Source organism: Monopterus albus, unplaced genomic scaffold (genome assembly GCF_001952655.1).
Source record: "Monopterus albus unplaced genomic scaffold, M_albus_1.0 scaffold220.1, whole genome shotgun sequence".
Taxonomy (NCBI): Eukaryota; Metazoa; Chordata; class Actinopteri; order Synbranchiformes; family Synbranchidae; genus Monopterus; species Monopterus albus.
The window spans coordinates 521,656-529,547 of NW_018128100.1; the positions used below are offsets into that span (position 1 = coordinate 521,656).

The window sequence follows — 7,892 nt, forward strand, 5'->3', positions numbered from 1 at the left end:
ACTTTGTATTTTCATTCAATAAAAAAACACCTGTAAAAGAATCTGAACTTAATACACAGAAGCAAGAGTCTGAGTGTGTGTTTGTGTGTATGTTTTATACTCTGGAAGCTCATCAGAAGACCCTCACTGGGGATTCTGGATCCCAGATAAATGCACCACTGACATTTCAAGAGGAAAAATAAAAAGATCAGCCAGCTACCAGAAATTTATGAGTCTTTTTTCCAAGGAGATATTTGAGTCTGCAGATAGTGAAGAGGCTTCAGACCGTGAGCAAGTTCAGACATTGCAGCTCTTGTTTCAGAGAGCTCTTCACACTGGTGCCCTGCGGCCTGTATCTCTTCTCTGCAAACCTTAATAAATCCATATTACAGACAGTGAAAACAACACCAGCATCTCCCTGAGCCAGTTTTTTGCTCATCCTCCAAGCCCCAGGAGCCATTAGGTATTTTATGGCAGAACTATTTTAAGGGGCATGTCAACATTTTGTGCAACCTTTCCACCAGCAGTCCTGGTACTGGGACCAGCCTACATCTGTGTTAAACTGGGACATGCTGCCATCATTTTGAAAAGGCGTCCAGCTCAACAGGCTCAATGCCATCAGGGTCACCGACTCATTATTGTAAGGCTGTTTGTCACCGTAGTTCAGACCTGTGATTAGACAGAGGTAAAAATATGGATGTTTGCTGGAGTGTTTCCAGATCTCACTCTGGCCTAGTGATGAGGACAAGGAGATTTACTGTTTCTCAGAATGTTCCCAAATGTGACTTAGCCACAAAGTTCAAAGCTGTTCACTTTGGCCTTAGAGTCGGGTAGCTGTTACTGATTGAACTGGGTTTTGTTTCTTCATACAGAAATTCCAAGAAGTTCATTTCCATGTGTTCATTAGACAGCTCCATAGCTGGTATATTATGCAAATGTCAGGTTTTATGGCCTGATGGACTTGAAAAGCCTCTGAAACAGTTTTTTTTTTTTTTTTTTAGCACAGTGGGACATTAAAACTCTCAGTGGAACAGAACGATCAGGAGCTCTTAAAAAGCAACGACAGAGCAAAATCTGTAAAACACTCTGAACAAACAGGTTTTTAGTTTTAATACAGAATAAATTTAATAAACAAAATAAATCAATTAAATGCATAAAAAGTGTAATAAAAAAAAACAATTGCACTGCCTGTTCTCGCTACCGTGGGTCCACCACTGTGTCTTTTTTATATATATTGTTCAAAATAGAAATTACTGGAAGTTGTAGTGGAGTTCAACAGATGCCAAATATGATGGAAAGAAGTTGTTTTAACTATAAGAATGAGATGAATGAAGATATCTGGAACATGGCATCATGGTAGAATGTAGAACAAAATGTTTAAAAGTTAAAGCTGCATATAAATGAATGTTTAAAGAAATGTATGTGCAGACATTTCTGAGTAACATGCGTCTATGAATTCGTGACCTCATCACAGCTTGGTGCTCTGCAGAGCGGTTGTAGCAGCTGTTGTTGAACCGTCACAGAGCATGAGCATTTGTAGTAAGTTGGATCTAAAGAGACAAGTATGATGCTGAAATCATGATGGGTTTTGCATGTGCAGCAGGTGCACTGTGCCAAACTACATGACTAATTTAATCCTTTTAACAGGCAGATACATGAGGTCACCATTGTAGCTTGGGTGGAAAGAGAGGATAACTGAAAAAACACCCAACATTCCTGTATATGAACCTGTAAGCTCACACATTTTTATAATAACTCATAATTTACCTGCAGGGTGTTTGTACACGGAGAATGTTTGGTTTTCAGTGTTTTGTTCTGTACGTCCTGGCACCAACTGAAATGTACTGTAAGTTCAACCCCTTTCCAAAACGTTCTCCCTGTGGGACATGTGTGTTAGACAACACATGCTCTTTAAGAATGGTTTCAGAGACCTTTGCAGAGACAGTACCCACAGAGTCAAGAGTAAAATTAGCTATAATTAGCATTAGTCATCTGTCCTGATGACGGTACCAGCACAAGAAGTCAGGCCTGTGATTTTTCATGCGTGCGATGACCGTTTACCCCCAATACTTAGCTACAGTGTGTTTTCTGTCAGAATGACGTCTCGTCTCGAAAACAAACTCATTGTGAGAGAGCTCTGCACAAAAAGGTCAAAACCTCAGCGGTGATTTACACACCAGTAAGTGTTTAAATGAAAGTAGCCTCATCCATCATAGGTGTGATTTACACACCAGTAAGTATTTAAATGAAAGTAGCCTCATCCATCATCCTCTCGTGCTTTCTTTTGTTTATTGTATGTTTTTTTTTTTGCTTAGTTAATATAATAGTGTTTTTCACAATGATGTAAAATACAGCTGTGTTTTTTTCTCAGCATAATCGCACAACTACATTGTTGGTTGCGTGGTAAAGAAATGTGGCAATGATATGCTTTTATGAAGCTGAGCTGTGACCTGAACCAGTATCTAATAATAAGACAGCGTCTACGCTGACTGCTGACACATGCTATGTATGTACTGCTTGCATATTTGAAGTGAGCCATCAAATGGGAACTCCTCAAAGAACAGGTTTCTGTCGACTCTGGCATCCTGCTCCTGGTGGCACCTCATGTAATAACGCAAACCGTCTTGGAAAGAAGCGGGTCCAATTTCCTGCCTTTTCAGGATTTCTGAATAACAGCAATCACACCCTGAGTCAAAGGGGAGTGATGGATGTTTGAAGAACCGCCCAGACGTCACAAATCATCCTAAACCTCCCATAAATACAAGCTGAGCCTGAGTGTTCATCCTGCTCAGATGTGCATATGTTTGGACGTAGCCTCAGGACAGATGTGTGCATGAGCAGCATGCCCGTGTCAGCCACATGGTACAGTATATGGCTGCAGAGGTAGGTTTCACCTGTTACAACAAGGAAATACACTCAGTGGTCAGTTTATTAGGAACACCTCTCTCAGACAAAGTCAGTCTGACCCACCAGTCCTGCAGTAAACCCTCCTTCGTGAAGGTGATGATGTTCAGTCTGTTTCACAGAGGAGTTGGTTCAACTGTGTGATCACTGTGGAGGGCAGAGGGAACAGTGAAGGAGCATTAAAGAAGCACTTAAAACCTGTGGCTACCCCAACTGGGTCTACATCAAAACCACAAACAGATCTGGTATGAACCCCTCTGAAGGAGACCGTTAAGAACAAACCACAAAACGATTTCATTCCATACATTGCTGGTTTGAAAGCTGAGTGAAAGAGGCCATCTATGTCAAACTGGAGTCACCACCACAGAACAAAAGGGGGTGGCCTACAGCACCACCTATCGGCCACTTACAATGCAGCCTTGACCATTTAACACCCATTCACAGCCAGTTACAAGTGAAGAAGCTTCTCGGGTGAGAGATGAAATGTCTTCAGGAAAGTCAAGCAAGCCCATTTGACTATTTTTAGTGCTTAGCCAGAACAAACTGTTCTGTTTTTCATGTGTCCTTTTACTTTAGTACATTCAACATCACTGCAGGTATTTTAATCCTAATGAGCTCGGTATGTCAGTAATTAAGAACATTTGTAGAAGCTGCTGTTCCAAAAGGCCACACGCACGTTTGTTCAGGCAGGAAAGACCAAATATTTATTTTAAAGAACAATTGTTGCCTAAGGTTCATCAGTCAGTATATGTAACTGGGGAAATTTACAGTGATCAGTGATCAAGACTGGATTTCCTGTTTCTGGCTGCAGTCAGGATATCATGAAGCTACGTGAAATTATTAAGTTACTTCAGAGAAAATGACACTGTATGTGTATACCGACATAACTAATCATTTAATTTGATGTTTATGCACAACAACACTGATTGTTACTAATTTGTGGTTTTCTGTGAGAATTTGATATTTTATAGAGTAAATCACATAAATGCCCCCGATGCCGAGACAAAAAGGTGCCATAAAGTGTACTGATGTCATGATACACAGCCTGTTCCAGTTCTGTGCTGATCACATCTTGTTAACATCTGATGGTTTTAACTTGTTTAAACATCAACACAAAAATACTGTATACTGCATATGATGAACAACAGCGTGGCAGCTGATGACTAGAGTTACAGCTTGATGTTTGTATGCCTCCACCAACCACTCAAATGTACATGAATGGGACAAACATGAGGTCACAGTGACCTTTGACCTGTGACAACCAAAATCTAATCAGTTCATCCTTGAGTTCAAGAGGATATCTGTGCCAAATTTAAAGAAATTCCTTCAAGGCATTCCTAAAAATTCACAACAATGGGCCGGACAGATGGATGGACGATCCAAACATGTAATGCCTCCAGCCACAGGACTGGCTGTTGCTAGTGAGGAGGCATTAAAATAGGTTAGACACTTTCTGAGCCCCTTCTGCACTTCCCATAGTTTGTAACTGCAACATTTGCTCAAGGGAATACCTGACAGAACAAAGTTGGCAAGGAAAACCTTTACCCACAATTAGTGGTAAGTTGGGTTGTCGGTCTTATAATGGCAGGATGCCATAGAATCATAGTGGATGTCACCCAACACACTAGTGTTTGTGTCTCTGGCCAAAACATTCACCTTTACTTCACAGTTTTTCCACCATGTGACACTTTTTAATGTGATCTAAATGGTTCCTCTTCCGCATCGGAATAGTGCATTTTTTTCCGCATGATGGAACTAAACTCAAATATGATTTATTTTGCTCTGTCTGGTCATTCCGACCTAAAGACCAAATGGAAGCATTTTGTTTTAATGCTGGTTCTGGAAATCAGCAGTGAGCATCATGTCACTTTGGCAAAATCCTGTCTATTTGTTGGTCCGCATAATGGAACTAAACTCAAATAGGATTTATTTTGCTCTGTTTGTCTGGTCACTCTGACCTAAAGACCAAATGGAAGCATTTTCTTTTAATGCTGGTTCTGGGAAATCAGCAGTGAGCATCATGTCACTTTGGCAAAATCCTGTCTATTTGTTGGTCCTAGTTATTGATGTGTCCTCTGAGTCAGGCCTGTGCTGGGCCAGTCAACAACCTGGGGAGATTCTCCACATTTTCTCTGGAGGCATTCAGTATCACTGATCTCTAGGAGATGAGCTTCACTCAGGAGTTTGTGCTGTTCACCTTTTCCACGTTTGTCCATTTGTTTTCACACTCACACTGGTGAGACGTGACTGAAAATAAACATTGCTGCCTGTTTCTCATTATACTAATTGATGATTTAGCGTATCAGTGGCAGCTGACTACATATAAACTCACGCTGTGCTCAGGCCGAATAAAAACGGCAGCTCTTCTTCTAATAGGAATTTGGCTTTGACTGAAGCTCTCCAGCAGTTTCCGTTGTCTGGCAGAGAGCAGGATTTTGATGAACAGGAGAGACAATCTGTTCTGAGTAATGTCATAAACAGTTTCACCTTTTACTGAGGCACAGCATCTGATGTAACCATCCTTTGTCTTGGATGAGAAGTTTGGAAATGGACATGGTAGTTACTTTTACTGTCCACCCTGCAGTAGGCACTGAGCCTTTAGACATCTCTATAGAAAACTGTCATGCATTAGCACATGACTAATATCCTGTCATGACGCAGTGCTATTTTCCAAACCTTTTAAAAGTAACCTGGATTCTCCCAGTCCTCATAAATCCTTATAAGTACTGCACTTAACATTTCACCACAATGTCTGCAGCACTGCAACTTCGACAGCACAGAAACAGATTGCCAGGTTTAAAGGTTTGCTTGTACTGTGCAAATGTCAGTGTAAATTCTGATAGACACATTTGAATGCACAGTCACGGCGCTAATGCTTTTCCCAGCAGCTTCCACAGACCTGAGTCATAAGCCATCCTTCATTCAAATGGGGGAGGATGAATGCTCTGCCAATCATGCATATGCCAAGTCCTGTCCTCCTCTGATGCTCTATGAACACTGAGCTGATTCTTCCGATTCTATGAACACAGACTAAAGGTGCTGCTGACTGCAGGAGATGAGCAGCACTGAGCAGCGAAGGCCAAGCTGCCCCGCAGCAGCCCCCCTGGACGCGCAGCACTGAGCGGCGAAGGCCAGGCACGGCCTGTCCAAAACGCTCAGAGGGAGCAGCCCCCCTGGACGTGCAGCACTGAGCGGTTGGAGGCCAGGCTGCCAGGCACGGCCCGTCCAAAAGGCTCAGAGGGAGCAGCCCCCCTGAACACGCAGCACTGAGCAGTTGAAGGCCAGGCAGGGCCCGTCCAAAACGCTCAGAGGGAGCAGCCCCCCTGAACACGCAGCACTGAGCGGATGGAGGCCAGGCTGCCAGGCACGGCCCGTCCAAAAGGCTCAGAGGGAGCAGCCCCTCTGAACGCACAGCACTGAGCGGTTGAAGGCCAGGCAGGGCCCGTCCAAAAGGCTCAGAGGGTGCAGCCCCCCTCAAAATCTCTCTCTCCTACCCGCAGCAATCAACCTAAACCACATTCCTTTGGACACTAGCAGGAAGCCAAACTACCTGAAGAAAACATGTCCCGAACCCGAAACCTTCTCACTCTGAGACAACTGCGCTACCACCGTGCCACTGTCATGCATTATTGACTGCACCACTGGTGGGTAGCGCTACCCACCACGTCCCCCTAATACCAGATTTTAAATGTTCAATGCAAAAGACACCCCACAGGGCAAATACTCCACAAAATGCATCCAAAAATTGATGCACTAATAACCTTCAGAATAATGACTACGATAGGAAATTCATAAACAACATTACAGCTTATCCAAGGAAGGACAAATTATGTGCCAGCTGTTTGGGGTCTATCACAGTGAGTTGCCATCTGTGCAAAAAAAAAAAACTTCAGCTGTAAATGTCGGTCCCTTTCTGTTTCCTGGACTGCCAGCGATGTAACCGGGGGGATGAAGGAGAGGCGCAGCCTGCTGAATAAGAACAGAGGGGGAGGGAGAGAGAGAGAGAGACAGAGAGAGAGAGTAATCGGAAGGCACCGAATTGTGCTGAGAAAAATCAAAAATGGTCAAAGCCAACCCGGTCCGGGGAAACACAGTTCAAACATAAGGCGACCCTTCGCAACAAAACAAGAAGGGCAAGTGTACCACTCACGAGGGTGTGTACAGGGTAAAACTATTATCTGGACCAGTTAAATGGGCTAGGTTCGTCTACTGGAGCAGTTGGGGCCCTTGAGTAAGCAAGGTGAGTTGGACAATGACCACCGACCAGTAAAAATACATTTAAAGTTGCCGGATTGTATTTACAGATTTAAACAGAACAGACATTTACACACAGTAACAAAAAAAATTTTTTTACAAAATGTATAAACCCAAAATAATTCAGCAAAAGGCTGAACAAAACTGTGCACCACAGTTTAAATGGTCCTTTTGTTGTTCCTTAGTCCTTAGATCAGTCCGAATGAGCAAATTCTGAATCTATCTGGAGTCCACTGCTGCTCTGCTCTGGTTAAATCCTATCAAATTGGGTGAGATCCAGATCCAGTCTAGCAGAGACCGTTTAGCTTCTGGCATATGCACAGTTCATAAGATCTGTTGTGGGAAGCTCGCCATCTCGTTCCAAACAAGTGTCGTTAAACTCTCGCTCCAGTTCACAATCATTCGACCCAATCTTAAGGCCTACCATAAACAACATAAAACATACATAAATACTTAAAATAAAACTCTAGGTAGCTTAAAACTTAAATAAAAGACCATTCTTTTCTTAATTGGTGCTCGTTAAGATGGCGCTGTTAGGTATTTTCTTAGTTGGATAGATATTTAGGTATTTGTTGTCTAGAAATGTGTAAGGCAGACAGGCTGTCTAGCTCAGGCTGTTGGGTGCTCAGTTCATTGTCATGAGTTCTGCAGGCTACATCTAGGTCAAGGTCAACTAGATTGCAGAGTCTGCAGACAGGATGAATATTGCTAGTAGCATGCTATGCTCAGCCGTAATCTTAATCATAATATCTTCC

The 7,892-nt window shown here is 42.9% G+C and overlaps 1 long non-coding RNA gene across 1 annotated transcript in view; it reads right to left on the reverse strand.

The window, feature by feature from the left end:
* Positions 1–4,792: 4,792 nt before the first annotated feature.
* LOC109971294 (uncharacterized) overlaps positions 4,793–7,892 on the reverse strand; it is a 4,021-nt gene continuing 921 nt past the window's right edge. The window contains exon 3 of the long non-coding RNA XR_002276528.1: positions 4,793–6,849. This is a non-coding gene — a long non-coding RNA (uncharacterized LOC109971294). The remainder of the gene's footprint in view (positions 6,850–7,892) is intronic.